Source organism: Macrobrachium rosenbergii, chromosome 56, assembly GCF_040412425.1.
Source record: "Macrobrachium rosenbergii isolate ZJJX-2024 chromosome 56, ASM4041242v1, whole genome shotgun sequence".
NCBI classification, from domain to species: Eukaryota; Metazoa; Arthropoda; class Malacostraca; order Decapoda; family Palaemonidae; genus Macrobrachium; species Macrobrachium rosenbergii.
Window position 1 is genome coordinate 43,691,297 of NC_089796.1, and position 17,170 is coordinate 43,708,466.

General features: G+C 48.1%; 1 long non-coding RNA gene across 1 annotated transcript in view; it reads left to right on the forward strand.

The window, feature by feature from the left end:
* The first annotated feature begins 1,284 nt into the window (after positions 1 to 1,284).
* Positions 1,285 to 17,170, forward strand: part of LOC136836136 (uncharacterized) — a 144,152-nt gene continuing 128,266 nt past the window's right edge. Inside the window, exon 1 of the long non-coding RNA XR_010852352.1 lies at positions 1,285 to 1,499. This is a non-coding gene — a long non-coding RNA (uncharacterized lncRNA). The remainder of the gene's footprint in view (positions 1,500 to 17,170) is intronic.

Below are 17,170 nucleotides of genomic sequence, written 5' to 3' on the forward strand. Positions count from 1 at the left end.
AATTTCCATGAAAACGCCTCCTATTGAAGGCAGGGTTATAGAGCTGGCTGTTGTAAGCTTTTTTGGCTGTGCTGACTCATGATTTGGTTAACTTAATCGTGAGGCCACTACTTCCCACTTTTATGACCGTTTTTATGGCTTTAACGTGATATACTTGCTCACTGTTTTTGAGTTCATGCGAAATCCTACCTCGGTCAGCGTATTTGAATCCACGATAATAACAACAGCTTTTAGGCGTTATCACTCTCTCTGCCTCTCTTTTTATTCTTACGTCTCTCTCTCTCTCTCTCTCTCTCTCTCTCTCTCTCTCTCTCTCTCTCTCTCTCTCTCTCTCTCTCTCTCTCTCTCTCTCTCTAGCTTCTCTAAAAAAAAATTGTCGCTGAAGAATCTCTGAACCAACAATTTTGCACTCAAATTAATGAGGAGGAATTTATTCTATTCTTCATGTAATCAGTGAAATACAGTCACTATTAAAAACTACATAACTGTATTTAAAACACACGCACTTATGTCATCGTCAGCTTTACGTGAGCAAAATGTTTTTCTCAGATAGAATGCAGCTAAAACTTGATTGGCTGGCTGGTTGCCATGGAGGGCTGTTTATAGTCAGTGACAGCCCTCTACTTCTGTTCCATTTATAGACATTTCGACCACAAATTGTGTATGGCACAAAGTTTGAACATTGCCATGATCATGATTATTTGACATGCTGCTTGCAAGAATTACTCAATAATTTGATTTATAAAATTACATCTTCATGAAAACAAGAATTTAACAATTATTTTAACTTTAATAATATAGTGGCGTGAAAAATCCCGCATAGTCTTTCGTAGTGATGCGTCATCACTTGCGAATCCTGTTCTCGGGCCGTCCTCCTATGTGCGACAGCAATCTGATGACGACGTTAGTAATAATAAAGAACAACCCTCTCCAAGATCGATATGATGAAATAAATTTTATAGTCTTACCTATCGTTAAAAATCACAAGTTGAATTACAGTATTTTGAGCATGTATATTTTTTGTTTTACGGAATGTGTTTTGTTGGAAAAATGTGTTAGTGAACGTCATAGTTTTAATTGTCCCACTATTTTATTATCGATAGTCTTAATTGTCTCACATTTATTTAACAGTATATTAACATAGATAATAATAAACTATAATGAAAAATAACTATAATGAAAAGAAAAAAGGAAAAAATAATGTTTTTCCTGTAGTAGTGATAGTTTGATTATGCGCCTAGTCCCACAGTTCCGAAATCCGAAAAATTCCAAAAACGGAAACACACCTGGCCCCAAGGATTTTGGATAAAGGACTGTGTACCTTAATGTGAGAGTAATATATGTACAGTATTCCAGTAGACTGTGTGAAATTTACCATAAGTACGTACGTAAACAAGGCTTGTTACCGTGATAGGCCACCAGGGTAGCGTTATGATTTGTTTACGTCCACTCAGGGCAAATGGCTGAAAGACGAGCTGCTGATGTATCAACAATTTTTCGTAAGTTTGTGATAAGACATAATTCGGCTTGTTTTCAATATTTTATTAATTTAACTTAGGTAGATTATAATAATTAGTGAATTACCATAATTAGGCCTGTTTTTCAATGTTTTATTATTAGCATCAATTTTTGTGCCTACCCAGTACAGTGCCTAGCCTACAGCACTATAGGTCTCCCGTCGGTAATATAGTATGGTCGCATCTGACGTGGGGCAGTTTTTCAATACAGTATACACTTAAAAATTTAAAAAAGTGCATCCCTAACGGTGTGTTATTTAACTCTGAACTTATTTAATTGTAATTTATGTGTAATCTTTTGTTTAAAAAGGCAAAGTTAGGGTAATAACTGGTGGTTGAGAACAGATGGTATTTGTAAGTAATAGATACACAATTTAACGTTATGTTTGGGGGGGTCGGCTATAATTAAACAGTAATTAACCCCAGAAGTCCATCCAACAAGGGGTTTCCACACGTGATCTTCACAAGACAGAGCACGGCTACGTTTGTTTCGAACGGTTCATATCCCGTCCGGCAAGTGCAATACCTTGGGAACTGGTTTGTTCTACACTTTTAGGGCTTCTGACACTGGCGTTGCATTTGTTTGTTGTTGGCCAAATGAAATGTCCCTTCGCTGTGTTTAGTACTGGCCTGGGGGGTGGGGTCTCGTACCCATACGTTAACAAGTTATTGGGTAATTCTAAGCCGGCTGTCCGCGGTGAGCTAGACTATGGCAATTGACGTTTTTCTATGTTATTTTACTTGCTTTACAAGAATTTAAAGTAATATTTTGTCGGCCGGCTGTAACTAAGCTGTCATTGACCTTTGAAGACTAAGCAACTTGAATTGCCTATCGCAGGGTAGGTCTAAGCCAGCATTCCGCGGCAAGCCCCCCACCCCTCCATAGCTAATACGGCAAAATTGTAACCAGTAAACACCCCTAAAAATACCAACATACGTACCCTAGAGGTGTTTAATGGTTACAATTTTGCCGTATTAGCTATGGAGGGGGGGGGGCGGGCTTGCCGCGGAATGCCAGCTTAGACCGACCCTGCGTTAGGTAATTCATGTCGTGTAGTCTTCAAAGGTCAATCACACTTTAGTTACAACCGGGCAACAAAATATTACTTTAAATTCTTGTAAAGCAAGTAAAATAACATAGAAAAATGCCAATTGCCACAGTCTAGCTCACCATGGACAGCCGGCTTAGAATTGCCAGTTATTGCACTTGCCGGACCGGATATGAACCTTTCAAAACAGATGTAGCCGTGCTCAGTCATGTGAAGATCACGTATAGAAACCCCTTCTTGGATGGACTTCAGGGGTTAATTACAGCTGACCCCCAAAAAATAACGTTAAATTGTAAGTAAGCAACCAAAATACTATAAGAAACTGCCATTTCTAAATACCTGCCGTGTATCTATTACCTAGATCTAGCAAACAGATTAATCTGTTTTCAGTTATTTCTTATGGAAAAAATGTATTCGGATTTCAACTGAGTCGCATCTCGACTCCTCTTCTGGAACAGATTAGCATTGAGGTCCAGAGTACTACTGTATATATATATATGTATGCATAACAAAATGACGAAAGTAAGGAACATGATGAATGTATATACTGTATACATAAAGGCAAGCGCCACGAAGGAAAAGTGAAACAACGGAGTGGTTGCTAGTCCTTTCGACAGATGGTCCTTTACTAGCAGACTGATGAGAAATATAAAAGTAAGGTTACAAGAAAGCTCATATAATTGACAGATGGCATACAGATATCCCTGAGGATGGGGATTATAAAGGAACAGATGCACCTGGAATCCAACACAGTTGAAGAATTAGTGGACCTACTAAAACAAAGGTAAATCTTTGAGAGGTTTTATTAAAGATTAGGCCCAACTGGCTTGGAAGTAGGGAGGGGTCAATTAAAGGATTATACAGGGGAAGAGACTGACCATCAAAAATGACCTGGGAATGAATAAGCTCATTACATATATCTATAAAAGTACAACGCTTAATAAATTCTCCTTTTGGTAAACAACAATTTTTGCAAAATGAACATTTTCAAAAAACTATTAAACATACATATACATAGACAACATATATAAGGTAACTAATCAGTAATTAAGTCAGTGATTTTATCTTTGTTCCGACACAATATACAAACCCTCGGTCCTTTATATTAGGAGATTACTTTCAGGCGTAGGCTGGAAACGGCCGTTGAACTTCAAACAAGGTGGTTAGGCAGTTAACTACTGTCCGGGAGGCGGGAGTACCGCCTGCCCGGATGTAAACATTCCAATTTGCTTTCGGCCGTCGTAGCGCTCGGACGTTGTTCTTTGCCGCTCTCTGCCTGACAGCATTTTTTCTTCTATTTTGGTGGGAATATTCTTATTTTTTCTTTAAAATGGAAAAGACAACTAAGCCCTCCTATCCCCAGCGTGTGTGTCCCGGGGTAGGGGGTAAAAAGTGTAATTCATTCAGATCTAGGGTCGACGTTTACCCACACGCACTCTGTACATCTTGCAGGGGGCGTGTGTGTTCACGCAACTCTACTTGTAGTGAGTGTTGTTTGTGGTCCTCCGAGCAATGGGGCAAGTTCGAGGGGAGGCGACGTTACCGTTGTAAGCCTACCAAGGAGTCGTCCGAGGGAAATACGCCCCCGACGACTCCGTTGGTGGCGAATGTATCGGGTTCGTTTCTCCCTCCCGGCGAACTTCCCCTTCTCGCTCCCTCTCCCTTGGGTGAGGACTCCCCCTCCCCTTCCTCTTACGTTTCATCGTTTGTGGAAGGGCGCGGGGGAGAGTTGAACCGTGACATCCTCTCGGAAGTCTCTTCCCGTTCCGGAGGGGAGTTTTTTCCACCGGAGCAGGTAGGGGCTTCTATTTCTAACCCGACTCTTGCTTCAGGTCCCGGACTGGATAGCCAGGCGATGAATCCCAACTCTTCCTGGCTATACCTGGGCCTACCTGGCTCGGCTCTGGAGGGATTGGCTCCACTGGCCCCCCCTCCAGTCACGACCCACACGGCAGTGACAGCCACTACGACAACCGTCACCTTCTCGAGGTTCGTCCAGATACCGATTTCAGTGGCTTCGCATCTGGACACCCAAGTGTCGGCGTCATCTGCGGGCCAGCACGCTGTTCCACTGCCGCCTGGCTTCCTGGCTCCATTCACGCGTGCTGGCCCCTCCTACATGGTGACGTCATCATATCCTTACGTGACTGTTGCTGACCATGGCCTGTCTTTGGATACGGTTCCTCGTCTGACTCTCCAGCCCGGCCCTTCATCTGCCTCAGTCCCCATCCCAGCGACCTTGGCGCGGCCCGACTTGAATCTGCACGCGGGAGGGGCGGCGCCTGCATCCCTGGCCCCGCCCACTTTGGTTCCTGGCCGACGCGCGGCTCTCTCTGCCCAGGCAATTGCTGGCCCGAGCTCCGCCATCTCTGCCCGGGATACGCCTTCTGCTGCAGCCCCTCCTGCTGTTCCTGAGTCGGCGGCCTCGCTTTCCTGGCTTGGGGATTTGACTGCTTTCCTGAAGCAGATGGTGAAGAGGAGGAGGTCTAGGAAGGTGTCGTCATCGTCTTCATCTTCATCTTCATTGTTGTCGTCTGCTGCTTCTTCCTCTTGTCCTTCAGAGGCTTCGCGGCCAAAGAAGAAGAAGTCTGCCTCTCCCCCCCCTAAGAAACCTCGCACCGAGATTTCTAAGGGTCTGCCTCCTTCCACAGGGAAGGCAGTGGGATCTCTCGTCGGCTCTTCCCGATCCTCGGATCAGGGAACTGCTGCCCCAGCCTCTGGGCCAGGGGCACCAGGAGCCAAGGGCGTGCAGACCAAGGTCGGCACACTCCCCGCTGCGCCTAAGAAACCTCCTGCTTCTAAGGCCAGCGAGTCTGCGTCGGACACTCGTTCGCGAGTTGCTCCGAGTACCCGGGTCCCCAAGGAGACTCAGGTACCCCAGTCTGATACAGTGGACACTTCTCGCCGTACAGACCAGGGCATGGGACGAGAGAAAGAGCCGGGGCATGCAGGTGCTCCGCCTCTTCCTGCTGGCACTCCTTCCAGTGCCAGGTCAGGTTCCCGGGATAGTGCTTCAGCCCAGCGGGGCCGAACGCAAGGAGAAGTAGGGAAGAAGTCCACTACTCAGTCTTCCCGAGAGGCTACGGCCTCGAAGAAGTCTGGGGCGCGTCCAGAGGACAGCGCAAGCTCGCGCCAGCCAGCCGCGCGTTCGACTCCTCCCAGTCCCCGGCCACGCCCGCGCGGCCAGCCTGGCTCGGGGGAGACGAATGCGCGGCTCGACTCTCGCGAGCTGCTCCGCTCTCCTCGGGAGATTGTTTCACCTGGGCTGAAGCGGTCTCCTCGACCCAGGGGCTCGTCATCACCGCGGGTTGGTGACTGCTCTCGGCCCACTACCTCTGCTGGTTCTGCTAGTAAAGGCAGTGGTAGCGCCTGATCTTCCTCGCCTGTCCCCTCCACCCCTTCGGTTTCCTCCAGGGGGCGCGAGTCAGAGAGGAGGAACTCTGGGGATTGTTCTCCTCAGAGTTCAACTGCGTGGGGGTATGCACCTGGCTCGGTCCTTGGCTCGACCAGGTCCTACGCCCGCGTAGTTCAGGAAGGTCCTTGGGGGTCTGCTGAGGTTCTCCCTCCTGCATGGAGAGTAGTTCGAGAGGACTCGAAGGTCCTCTGCCCCAGGATGCAGACACCCCCGAAATACAGAGGACTTTTGCGGAGGTTATCGCGCTGATTCGTCAGCACAATGACCTTGGGGAAGGGACCACGGCTTCGTCTGTGGATTGTCCGTCACGCCTCGAATCCTTCTGGGGACCCAAGAAGGAACCCAAGGCTTCGGTGGGGCTGCCGTGGTCCACACTTGCCGAGGGAGTTCTCGATCAGGTGAACGGTCTTGTGTCTGGGCAGGACAGCTCGCTTCGATCGAGTCGCTCAGACAAGCTTCTTCTTCTTCTTCTTCTTCCCTTCTTCTTCTTTCGTCAGAAGCGTTTCTACGCACCAGCGGAAGGGGCGTTGCTGACTAAACAGGTTGACCTGGACCTGACTCGTTTGGATCCGGGTCTGTCGTTGCAGCAATTGTCTGCAGAGAACATTTCCTTCTCTCAGCAAGAAGCTGCAACCCTGGAAGCCACCGCCATGGCGGCCTTCCAAGCAGTCTCCTGGCTCGATCTGTGGTCATTCACAGTATCGAAGGTAGCTGCTTCCTCAGGCGCTATTGTACCTGGGGAGGACTCCGCCTTTGGGAGACTGTGCCAGTCTGGAGGTAGGGCCATTTCCTACCTTGCCCACCAGACTGCAAACCTGTGGGCAAACCTGGTGCTAAAGCGGAGAGACGCTGTTCTCTCTAGCTTTGCCAGGTCCGTAGGTCCCGAGTCAGCTATCGCTCTTTGGAATGGACCGTTGCTGGGTTCCTCCTCTCTCTTCCCAAGAGAGTTGGTGGACGCCGCGGTGGACAAACACCGTGCCGATGAAAGCGACCGGCTTGTCCACCAGGCAGTGGTTAAGACCTCCGGGTCTTCTCGCCTCACTGCAGCCAGGTCTTCGGGCCTGGCTGGCACTTCCTCGGCCCCTAAGAAGCCCCAGTCTTCGAAGGGGTCCCGAGGAAACACCCAGCCTTCTTCTTCCTCGAGAAGGGGTGGTCACTCCCGCCCCTTTCAGCCCCCTTTCCATGCCGGTAAAGGGGGCAAGGGTAAGAAGAAGAAGGGGAAACGCTAGGGGCGGCGTTCCCCCCCAAAAGCTGCCGAAGGTGGGGGGGTGCCTGTCGAGCCATTGGGCAACGTGGCAGCGACACGGAGCCGAGACCTGGATAGTGGATGTCCTTCGGGAGGGATATCTACTACCCTTCGAGTCTCGGCCTCCCCTCACCTACTTTCCAGTCCATCTCCAAACTTATCTTCTAGGTTCGTCGAAGGACATCGCACTACAGCAAGAAGTGCAAGCCATGCTGAGCAAGAGTGCTGTAGAAGTCGTGTCGGACCAGTCTCCAGGCTATTACAGCTGCATCTTTCTCGTAGAGAAGGCATCAGGGGGATGGAGACCGGTCATAGACCTCTCTCCCTTGAACCGTTTCCTTCGTCAGACTCGGTTCACGATGGAAACAGCGCAAACTGTGCTGGCCTCCATCAGGGAGAACGACTTCATGCTTACGGTGGACTTGAGGGATGCGTATTTCCAGATACCCATCCATCCGTCCTCACGCAAGTACCTCCGCTTCGTCCTCGGGGAGTCGGTCTTCCAATTCAGGGCACTTTGCTTCGGGCTCTCGACCGCTCCCCAGGTGTTCACAAGAGTGTTCTCTCTCGTGTCAGCTTGGGCCCACTCGCACGGGATATGTCTACTGAGGTATCTCGACGACTGGCTAGTCCTGGCGAGCTCTCGCTCGCTGTTGCTACAGGACAGGGATCGTCTCCTCGAGTTTTGCCGGGATCTAGGGATCATGGTAAATCTGGAGAAGTCAGATCTCACCCCCAAGCAGTGGACAAAGTACCTGGGCATGCTGATAGACATGGTGGCAGCGAAAATCTTTTCCTCGGACTCTCGTATCAGCAAGTTCAGGCAGGCAGCACAGTTGTTCCTGTCTCGACAGGAGCAACCAGCTCGGCAATGGCAAGTTGTCATCGGTCACCTCACGGGCGTCTTCACCTGCGGTCTCTCCAGTGGAGACTAAAGGAGCATTGGTCCCAGTCCCGAGACCCCCAGTCCTTCCTCATTCCTCTTTCCGAGGAAGTGAGAAAGGACCTTCACTGGTGGTTAGACAACAGGAACCTCTTAATAGGAGTATCCCTGCATACTCCCCCTCCGGACATGCTTCTGTTCTCGGACGCATCGACCGAGGATGGGGCGCACACCTGGAGGAGTTGCTGACTTCGGGAGTGTGGCACCGAGATGACAAGCACCTTCACATCAACATCCTGGAGCTCAAGGCGGCCTTCCTGGCCCTCCAGGAGTTCCGGGATCGAGTGATGGGACACTCCATGGTACTGATGAGTGACAATACCACGGTAATGGCATACATCAACAAGCAGGGGGGACTGGTGTCCCACCAGCTTCATCAATTGACGATGCAGGTGCACGAGTGGCCCGTGACTCACTCGGTAGAGCTGTCAGCCAGGTATATTCCAGGCAAGAGGAATGTCGTGGCAGACAAGCTCAGCCGCCAGAGCCCAGGTGGTAGGGACCGAATGGTCCTCCATCAGAAGTAGCGGAAAGGCTGTTCGACCTGTGGGGGCGTCCAGTCATCGATCTGTTCGCCACCTGGCACAACAGAAAACTCCAGATCTTCTGTTCTGTCGTGCCGGACCCATGGGCCGCTGCGGAGGACGCGTTCCAACACCCGTGGGACAATCTCGACGCTTACGCCTTTCCCCCATTCTGTCTGATTCGCCGTGTGATCAGCCGAGTGATGATCACCCCGAATCTCAGAATGACTCTGGTGGCACCCAAATGGCCCCAGGCCAGTTGGTACCCGGACCTGCTAGCTCTCCTCTCCGAGGCGCCGAGAGAGATTCCCCCCTGGCCCAACCTTTTGCGTCAACCTCACGCAAAGCGGTTCCACCTGGCAGTGCATTCCCTGTGTCTTCACGGCTGGAGGTTATCCACCATCTCTTGCGAGCGAGAGGCTTTTCACGCCGCGCAGCAACAGAGATGGCAGGATACCTCAGAAGATCCTCCGCAGTGGTATACCAGGGAAAGTGGTCCGTCTTCTGTGGTTGGTGTCGTTGAAGGGGTATCTCTCCGGTCGGAGCTACTGTTCAGCAGGTCGCGGACTTCCTTGTCTTCCTTCGCCGAGAGAAGCTTCTCTCCGTTTCAGCTGTAAAAGGCTACCGCGCCGCACTCGGCCTAGTCTTGCGGCTGAAAGGAGTAGACATCTCCTCCTCTTTCGAGATTTCTCTACTCATGAGAAGCTTCGAAAGGTCTTGCCCACCCAGGGATCTCAGGCCCCCTGCGTGGGATGTGACTCTTGTATTAAGGAGCCTGACTCGGGCACCGTACGAGCCTTTAAGAGAGTCGTCAGACAGGGATCTGACCCTCAAGACCGTTTTCTTGCTTGCCCTGGCATCGGCGAAGAGAGTTGGCGAGCTTCATGGACTTTCCTTTGATGTTAAACACTCGAGGGGATGGGGATCAGTTACGCTCGATTTCATCCCGGATTTCGTAGCGAAGACTCAGAACCCTTCGGGTCCCTGGCGCACGGTTCGAGTCCTTCACGATCCCCCCCTAGAGGACTTCGTAGATAATGATCCAGACGAGATGCTACTGTGTCCTGTTAGGGTGCTGCGGCGCTATCTGAAGAAGACTCGGCACCTCCGGCCTGAGTGTCGACGACTCTTCGTTAGTACTGGCTCGACCAAGAAAGAAGTGTCCAAGAATACCATCTCTTTTTGGCTTCGTGAGACGATAAGGAGAGCGTACTCTGCTGCAGGAGAAGACGACACCGGTACGCTTCGTCCGAGAGCTCACGAGGTCCGCAGCATTGGTCCGTCCCTCGCATTCCGGAAGAATATGTCGGTACCACAGGTGCTGAAGGCGGGTGTGTGGTCCCAACAGACTACCTTCACCTCCTTCTACCTCCGGGATGTTGCACACAAGTCCTTGGACACTTTTTCCTTGGGTCCTGTGGTGGCTGCTCAACAAGTTGTGTAGCTTATCCAGCTCCCCTAACGGGACAGGTTGCATCTCGCCTATGTTGTACGGTGGTGATTGGGAGATGAATGTTGAGTGACTGGCCTCTATTCTTTCTCCCCATCCTAAGCTCTCTTCCCACGGGCAGGGAGCGGACGCGCCGTTACAAGCTGGACTGGGCGATCGAGGCAGGTAAGCACATAACGAGAGCTTCCGTTCTATTTCCGTTCAGGTTAATAGAAGCAACCCCACTCCTTCCTCTTGCAAGGGGAGGAAGGAGACCATGACTTTGAGACAAACCCAATGCTTGTATTTGCCTTATTATCATCCGACGTCAAATTCTTCCTAGCCTACTTTGCATGAACTGACGTTTCCTCTTTCATGCAAAGGGACCCAGAAGTCTGACAAACTGATCCTGCGTTTCCTACAACCCAATCTTTTGTCAGAGGCAGTTTTTCCCCTTCTCGCTCTTACGACCAGGAAGGGAAGACAAGGTGGTGAACTCCAGTCAGTTCAGAGAGACTTTATCAGATTCCTCCTCCAATCAGTGAGTCTCTAATGTAAAGGACCGAGGGTTTGTATATTGTGTCGGAAAAAATAACAATTTTTAAAAGTGAATTGTATTTTCCTAACTATACAAACCCGAGGTCCTTTACACTTTATGCCCACCTCATGCCACCCCTCAATCTGTACCTGGGCCGAAAGGCAAATTGAATGTTTACATCCGGGCAGGTGGTACTCCGCCTCCCGGACAGTAGTTAACTGCCTAACCACCTTGTTTGAAGTTCAACGGCCGTTTCCAGCCTACGCCTGAAAGTAATCTCCTAATGTAAAGGACCTCGGGTTTGTATAGTTAGGAAAAATACAATTTACTTTTAAAAATTATTTTAAGGTAATTTTTGAATGTCTTACTATTACAGGGGTCCAAATAATACATGCCAGGACTAAGGTTAAAATTACAACTGGAAGTAAGCTGTATAATAGCAGATTCTAAAAGATTTTGTGAAAAGAAATCTTTTGATCTGGCAATCACTGAACTGTCAGTCCAATTTATCTTGTGAGAGTTTTCACTTAAATGACTGAATACAGTGGCTCCTCGGTATATGAATTTAATTTTTTCCAAATTCCAATTTGTATATTGAAATGTTCATATATCGATCCGAATATTCCCAAAAGGAATAATGGGAATTCAATTAATTCATCCCACACTCATGAATTTCCCCCATACCCATACTTTGTAGCCACTCTAATACAATTATTTTAAGCACAGGCACAGTATATAGTTTAATAATAACCATATTCAAGAAAATAAGTAAAAGAATAAAGCATTTCACTATAAAATTTAACATAAAAGATGAACAAAATCATACGTCACCACGTTGACACACGGCTGACTTGAGATGGAGGCGGGGGAGCGTTTATACTGTTGAGGAGAGAAGGAGAAGAAACAGTAAAAACATTACTGTATGTACGTAAAAGCAATAACAGTTTACATAAAAAAATAAACGCAAGTAATTTCACAATAAATTTAATGTAATAATACAATATAAGAACTGTGAGTTCAAGAAATGTCAGAAGTGAAAGACTGATTCTTTATTATTATCGACAGGTGTTTATAATACTGAAAGCGGACGGAAAGATAGCGGGCAACCTGAAGCCCCCTGCTGCGTCCATACGAAGGTTGTGTTTGTTAACAGGCATAAAAAGACATATACAATGCATTACAGAACATGTAAAAGGCAAGAATATATATCGGCGGACAGGCCGTACAATGATGCATACAATGAGATACATAAAGAATCTTAAATATCAACAAGTAACATTAATCAGCAAGTGATCAATGTACGTATGAAGAGAGAAACACAAGAAAGGATAGGCGATTTGACGCCCTTACAAATACTATCCCCCCCCCAGACAATGATTAGAGGAGCAGTTGTTGGATGAAAATACTGTAACATTAATCACCCGGATGCTGAGGCAGTTGGAGCGGGCCCCTGCTCCTGGAGAACTGTGGGTGGGGTGGAACCGACATCGGGTTGGCTCAATGTGTTTCCTGGGCCACCCCGGACCCTGCTTCGGTGGGAGAACGGGTGTGTCTGCGGGGAGGTACTGAGGGGGAACTCTGGGGCGCCTGCCTTCTTCCTCACGTATTTCGCTGTCCAACAGGAATGCAGGCTTCAACCTGTTGATGGTGATCCAGTCTTTCCACCCGTGGATGTCAAGGAGGTATGCCTTGGCATCCCGCCTGATGACTCAGTGGACCCCCCTGTAGGGCCTGGTTAAAGCCAGCAGTTCTCTGTCGAAGGCGCTGTAGCGGGTCTCTGCTGGCGAAAACTTGTGGCTGAAGAAGGCCAAGGGCTGGGGTGTGGTGTTCACAAGCTGCTTGAGTACTGCGCCGCATGCTATGTTCCTGGCATCCGTTGTCAACTTGAGGGCAGCAGTGGGGTTGTGGTGAGTTAAGGTAGTGCCACTGGAGAGGGCTCTCTTTGTTGCAATGAATGCCTGCTGCTGCGAAGCCTCCCATGTCAGTGTTTTTGGTTTGCCCTTCGGGATTGATGTCAGGGGGTACATAGTGCGGGTGACATCTTGGATGAAACGTTGGTAGTAGTTTATCATCCCGAGAAATTCCTGAAGGACCTTGATGGTATGTGGTTTTGGGAAGTTCTCTATAGCTTTTACTTTAGAGGCCATGGAGCACAGTCCTGCTGGGGAAATCTCATGGCCAAGGAAGTCCACTTTTTCTTTCCCGAAAATGCACTTGTCGAACCTGATGACTAGTCCGCTGTCCTGCAGACATTTCAGGACGGCACGGACATGGCGAAAGTGTTCCTCTGGGGACCTGGAGAAGATGAGAATGTCATGGACGTAGCAGATGCAGAAAGGCAGATCCCCCAAGATGGTGTCCATCAGGCACTGGAATGTGGCACCTGTGTTCCTGAGACAGAAGGTAGAATAGGAAAATGTGTAGCTCCCGGAGGGCGTGATGATGGCGGCCTTTGGGATGTCATTGGGGTGCACAGGGACTTGGAAGTATGACTTCAGCAGGTCCATCTCGAAGAAAATCTTCGCTCCGTGGAGGGTGCCCATCAGGTCTTGCATGTTAGGGAGGGGGTAGTGGTCTGGTGTTGTTAGTAAATTCAAACACTGATAGTCCCCACAGGGCCTCCATGAACCATTGGGTTTCTTTACCATGTGGAGGGGAGAAGCCCACAGGCTTGATGCTTTTTTACAGACGCCCATCCGTTCCATCTCTGCGAAGGCCCGTTTGGCATCTTGTAACTTCCGTGGGGACAGTTGTCGGAACATGGCATGGGTTGGTGGGCCCATCGTGGTGATGTGATGGAAGATGCCATGCTTTGCTGAAGCCCCAGGTGACTGGCGTAGCTCTGGTTTGAATACGTCCAGGAACTCCTATAGCAGGGACGTGTAGCCACTGGGGGCTGTGGAGCAGATGGTGGGCATTCCAGGTCTGGTGAAGAGCTGACGGGAGTGGCAGGTTCCTGCGTTGAGGAGGCATTGTTTTGTGACGTCGACTAGAAGTCCGTGGTGTCCTAGGAAATCTGGGCCCAGCAGGGAGAACTTTACATCCGCGATGACGAAAGGCCAGTGGTATCAGCATCTCAGAATTGAGATAGTCTGGGTTGTCATGCCATACTTATGGATGGGAGTTCTGTTTGCTGCTATGAGGGCAGGTGTCGAGCCAGGTATTTTTTCTAAACCTTTCCTGGATGGTGGGAAGACTGACTGCATTGTTCCCGTATCTACCAGCAGGCGCCGTTTGGAAATTTCATCTCTGATGAAGAAACCTGCTGGCCGGGGGGAGTTGGATTTCACGGCCACAGCTGTTACTTGTGACTGCTTTTGTCGTTTTTTTGTGAAGGAACAGGGAGGCCTGCAGTTTCTGGCGTTGGTTCCGAACTTTCTGTGGAAGAAGCACCACGCTGGGTTTGACCATGTCCTGTGTTTCCTGAGTGGTGTCTTTTTGTAAACGGCATTGATGTTTCTGTCGTTGTCGTCATTCTCCTCTGTCAGGCTGCAGGCTCCCAGGGTGGTAGCTCCAAGGGTGGCGGCAATTTTTGAAGCCCTGGTGGCCTCGTATAGTTTCTGGGCATTGTCGACTAAGGCATCCATGTCGAGAGTGTCTGCATCCCTTATCTGACACCTAACTTCCTGCGGGAGGCGCCAAAGGAAGATTGCTTTTTTAAATCTGTCATTCTTCTCCCATTTTCATCACGGCCTGGCAGCATTACCAACCCCTTTAGTTCGTCCCAGGCTTCCCTGGGTGATGCTTCTCTGAGGGTCTGGGATAACAGGTCAGGTGCACGCTGCACTCTCTAGGTCATAGGCATGGAGTAAGATTGCATCAGTTTATCTTTCAAGGCCACGTATGTGACCTTGTCTGGTTGCGCATCGAGCCAGGGGGAGATTCTGTTGAGCACCTCTTCTGGGAGTGCCGTCACGGTGATGTTGGATTTGAAAGCATCGTCTGAGATGCGTGCCACGCGAAAGTGCGCGTCTGCGCATAGGAACCATGATGCCGTGTTTCGGGGGAAGTTTGACCGCATCTGGCTTTGTTGGCGAGAGAGGCATACAGACAATGCTCTTGGGTTCGCATTGAGGTTCAGCTTCTGACATCTTCACTACTCACGCACCAAAATGTGGGGAAATGTGCCGTATTGAGTCCGTTAATGGTGCTGATTGTTCGAGTGGTCGAACGAAGTGCCAAAACGTTCCCTTTTTGGGTACACTGTATTTAATCCATTAATGGCACGGTTTCCGCCAGGGAGGGTGCTATCAGAGGTGTAAACTTTGTGCCATAGTTAGTCTGCTAAAGGCTCTCTGATGGTAGGCTGCAGCCGTATTTAGTCCGTTAATGGCTGGGCCAAAACCTCACTACCTGTCCATTTTCCAGGGTCACCAGTGTGAGGTTCAAGAAGTATCAGAAGTGAAAGACTGAGCCTTTATTATTCTCGACAGGTACTTATAATACAGAAAGCAGACGGAAAGGTAGCGGGCAACCTGAGGCCCCCCGCTGTGTCCATACGAAGGTTGTGTTTGTTAACAGGTATAAGAAGACATATATACAGAGCATGTAAAAGGAAAGTATATATATTGGCAGACAGGCTGTACAATAATGTATACAATGAGATATGTAAAGAATCTGAAATATCAACAAGTAACATATATGACATGATTAATGTATATATGAAGAGAGAAACACAAGATAGGAGAGGCGATTTGATGCCCTTACAGAACAGTCAAATGCAATACAGTAACAATAAAAAATCGAAAAAGAGTCTTATTGGAGCGAGTGTTGGGACCGTGCTGAGTGAGGCGGTAGAGAGGAGAGGGAAGGGATGGTGATGGGTTATTGGTTGGGAGACATGGGTCCATTTTCCATTGACTTCCCAGCTGGGGCCGGGCTCTTTCAGTACATTTCGCCCGTTTCTTGCACTTACACTCGATTCATCTGAATCACTTCTTTTTGTTATGGTAAAATACTTGTTGAGTGACACTAGCTTTTTATGATTTTTCAGCACTGTAAAAGTAACTTGTCCCCACATCATGAAACACACTGGTGCTGCTCTCAGCTTCTGCATGCCTTGGATTGTTTGTTTAAGCGACTTCCTTGTGAAAAGTTATCTGATCTCTCTCTCCTTTTCCTACTTGCATTCTTTACTTATTTGTTTGCAAAATCCTCATGTCTATTGGATTATAATTTTTAATTCTTCCGTTTGCCAACAGTAAGTTGATGTGTTGTGGCATAATTAATCTCCTTCTTGCACTCAGGATCCAAGTGTAAACAACATGTCAACAAGCATATGCACATGAGGGATGGTTTTCACATCTGCTGGATGCTGATTACTCTCTCTCTCTCTCTCTCTCTCTCTCTCTCTCTCTCTCTCTCTCTCTCTCTCTCTCTCTCTCTCTCTCTCTCTCTCTCTCTCTCTCTCTCTCTCTCTCTCTCGCAACACGCACACAGACATACAACTGGACACACGCAGACACACTGTCGATTCCTTTGATTATCCTTGCAAAATGTGTATAAAATTGATTTTGTTATCGATTTTTGCTTACTGTGACCAATTTGGTTTCCTCGAGGGGATCTCATCTCTCGTCCCTCAATCCTAGCCGGTCACATGCTATTTACCACCAAACAGCTCGTAAATAGAATTTTTAGCTCGTATACGGAACAAAATTTTTAGCAAATTTTACTTCATATGACAAACATGAATAACGAATCATTAATATGCCAAGAAACCACTGTATTGCATTGGATGTTTGCCCAGTTTTGACAGAATACTTATGCTGTTTAATTCTCACTTCTAAATCTTTACTAGATTGACCTATATAAAAAGATGTTGATGTTGAAAGATTTTAACAGTGATTTTATGGTTTCAAAACCACTAAAATAAGGCAGGCTAAGAATGTTCTTAGGGTTTCTTTCTCCATGTTACTTTCACTATAAAACTTTTTGTGGGCTTTATTATAGCAAATATCAAGGACTATGTGTATATGAAGGGTAACATAAACCTGTCCCTATTTTTCTTATGTATTCAATTTCTTGATCAAAATACTGGGGACTGACAGTGTGCGATGCTTGTAAAAGCATAGGAGAAAAAATGGATATTTTGATATTAAGGTGGTGGCCTGAATAGAAATGGACATAAGTTAAGTTGTTGGTTGTTTCCTATGCGGTGGACTCCCGCCTATTCACAGTTCCAGATTCGCTGCTTCACCTATTTGCGGATTTCTCTGTGGAACATATATACTCATTATCCACTGAAAATTCGCCTATTTGTGGTATTTTTCAGAGAAATATTCACAGATGACTGTATTTTCATATTTTCAGGACTGAATGCACTTTTTGTGATAAAACTATTAAATCATTCAGGTATAAGCATTTTTAGAGGGTTCTTTGGTGTTTTGAATGTTCAAAATAGGCAGTTATAAGTGTTTTTAGAGGGGTTTTAAGTATTCATGGATTTGAGTTATTCATGGGGCTAGTAGTATGCATCCCCCGTGAATACCGGGGGTCAACTGTTTAAATAA